The sequence below is a fragment of the Vicia villosa genome, unplaced genomic scaffold (genome assembly GCF_029867415.1).
Source record: "Vicia villosa cultivar HV-30 ecotype Madison, WI unplaced genomic scaffold, Vvil1.0 ctg.002918F_1_1, whole genome shotgun sequence".
NCBI classification, from domain to species: domain Eukaryota; kingdom Viridiplantae; phylum Streptophyta; class Magnoliopsida; order Fabales; family Fabaceae; genus Vicia; species Vicia villosa.
The window spans coordinates 71,984-75,230 of record NW_026706066.1 but is presented as its reverse complement, the minus strand read 5'-3'; positions in this window follow the sequence as shown (position 1 = coordinate 75,230).

The window sequence follows — 3,247 nt, the reverse complement described above, 5'->3', positions numbered from 1 at the left end:
TAGCAACTAAATCATGAATGAAATAAAGCAAGGAAGAGGTGAGTCACGGTACGCTGCCAGCCTAACGACAACCGCCTTCGGTCATCATCACCATGTAGTGATGTCATTCGTGACCTATACCTCTTTCTCTCCATTTCGTTTTCAAGGAGATGTGAACACAAGGGTGTTTGTTCCCAGCATTAAAATCCAATTTCTCAACAGTTTTCAGCATAGTAAAATAGAAATCAAACAAACACACATTTTATAGGATTTATCTATAGGCAAATATAAATATATTAACCTACCCATTACCCCATTATACTAGCCCACAATGATTAGGGATTCTCCCCCTTACCTCTTGATTTCTCCTCCAAAACCCTAGCTTTCCTCTTCTTGTTCCTCTCCTCCACTTCTATTTCTTCAAACCAGCAAAATGAACTAATGATTCTTCTACTCCTCATTTTCTCTCTTTCTATCTTTATTTATTATATTGGGCTTACCCAAATAATTCCACTTCCTAACTAATTAGGCCCAATCATAAAATATAGTAGTCAAATAAATGATTATGCTCCAACAAATAATATTATTACCCTTAATATTATTTTCCAATTAATCCAATTAAATCCGACTTTATCTCAATTAAATAAAAAATCCGATAACAATATTATTTCTAATATTATTTATCTACATATTTCACTTTATTAATTCTTCAATTAACAGAATAAATTCCAACTTCACTCAATAACCCGAACATGTTTCTTAATAACACTGACGATCCAATTAATTATCAAACTTCGTCCAAATTAAGTAAATAAATCTTTATTTAATTTAATTAGTCAGTTAATTAAATTCGGGCTGTTACAGTATGCTTTTTCCCCTCTCAACCTGCTAATAAACACTAATAAACCCGATATAATAATACAGTCAAGGTACATATAACCCCACGAATCCAATGACCCCCTTGATTTCACCTGGTTTGTGAAGCCCCAATTCAAAGCTTCACCGACCTAACAATGGTGGATTCTTCAATCTGCACCGAAAATCAAATTAAACAGCCCAGATAGTTTGCAAACTAGATTATGAATACAATTATACCCTCAAACATGATTTATAATGCGTTTATGAACAAATTGAAATCGAAAATATTTGAGATAAAAGTGTGAAAACAGTTCTATGTTTCAGAACGTTTTGGTTGATGATGAAGATCGATTTTTGTTTCAGAAATTCCACCGAGTCAAATCTGATGCTTGGCTTCGTATGAACCAAAACCGTTCCTTCTCCTGTGTTTCACGATTTGCTCCTTCTTTTTTACAAGTTTTTTTCGTTTTCTTTTTTCTTTCTTTTCGGCCAATCCCCTCTAATGTAAAAAAACTCTCTATTAATAATGTTCAAGTTTAGGGTTTTTTTTTTATCCCTAATGGGCCTATTGCCCAATTAGCTAAAATATATATAAATAACATAATAATAATAATAAAAAATCCTAATAATTAAAATTAGTAGTAATAATAATAGTTAATAATAATATTTACTGATAATAATCCTAATAATAACTAATACTAATTAATAATAATAATAGTTAATAATAATATATACAAATTCTATAATAATAACCCTAGATAATATTAATAATAATATCACCTAATATTAATATTAATATTAATAATAAAATTAATAATATTAAATACTAATAGTTAGAAGTAATAAAAATTACTAATAATAATCCAAAAAAATGCAAATGTTAGTAAAAGGAAAATAATATTAACAAATGATGAAACCCTTGAAACACTTGTTAATCGCACCCCATTTATTTCTCAGGATATTTTATAAGAGGGCGGGTTTGACAATAGGAATGTTAAACCCCATGACTCTTAATTTTGACCCTTGATGAATTAAAAGATATAGATCTGATCGGGCAAATTTTGGGGTATGACAGCTGCCCCTGTTCAATCTTCTTAAACATGAAGAGTCGGATAGGCACGTCTGCCTATCGTAATCTAATGGTAGAAGATGATTGAACACTGAAATGCCCTGAAATTTGCCTTTGTTGGGAAGAAATTCCATGGGAGATGGGCTTACAGATGCCACCCAAGGTAAATACCCCTCTCTTTCGAATGCGAAGCAGATGCTTTCGAAAGGAATCACTGTGTTTCGATTGTAGCACGACCTAGAAAGGTAACCTGAATTTTATGCAATGTTATGATGCATGCGATGTATGATGCAGTGAACTTCTCAAAATAAATGAGAGCGATGTATGTATATGCATTATGTATGAATGGGGTATGTTAGTTGAATGATGCATGATTGTAGTTGTGTTAGTTGAAGTATGTTAGTAAATATTGAAAAAGAAAAATAAAACCTTTGTTGGTTATTGATAATGTTTTGGAGAATATCACTACCGAGGGACTCACGTGATAAACCCAATTGAATAAACCTTTGAAAATCTTGTTGTAGACTCTTTGGTGAAACCCCTTTGAGAGAAAAGAATCGTCCTGCTAAAGCCTGAGTCTTACATAGCGAGGACTTGTAAGAGGGATCACTTGTTATGATTCTAACAAGCTTACCTGCACCATTAGGATAATTTGCTAGGGTTATAGCAAACTCACCTGCACCGTTAGGATAATTTGCGAGGGTTATCGCAAACTCACCTGCACCGTTAGGATAATTTGCGAGGGTTATCGCAAACTCACCTGCACCAATAGGATAATTTGCTAGGGTTATAGCAAACTCACCTGCACCATTAGGATTATTTGCTAGGGTTATAGCAAACTTACCTGCACCATTAGGATAATTTGCTAGGGTTATAGCAAACTCACCTGCACCATTAGGATCATTTGCGAGGGTTATCGCAAACTCACCTGCACCAATAGGATCATTTGTCCTGGTTCGGACAAACTTTACCTACACCATTTGGATCATTTGCCCTGGTTCGGACAAATTTCACCTACACCATTTGGATCATTTGCCCTGGTTCGGACAAATTTCACCTACACCATTTGGATCATTTGCCCTGGTTCGGACAAATTTCACCTACACCATTTGGATCATTTGCCCTGGTTTGGACAAATTTCACCTGCACCAAAGGAATTACCTGCCATGGTTCTGACAAGCGTACCTGCATAAGAGTAATCATTTGCTATAGTTCTAGAAAACTTACCTGCATGAAAAAGATTCACCTGTTTGGAGACTCACGACTCGAGGGTCGGAGAAAATAGCATGTCAAATATTCACGACTCAAGGGTCGGAAAGGAAACGATATGTTTAGAAACTC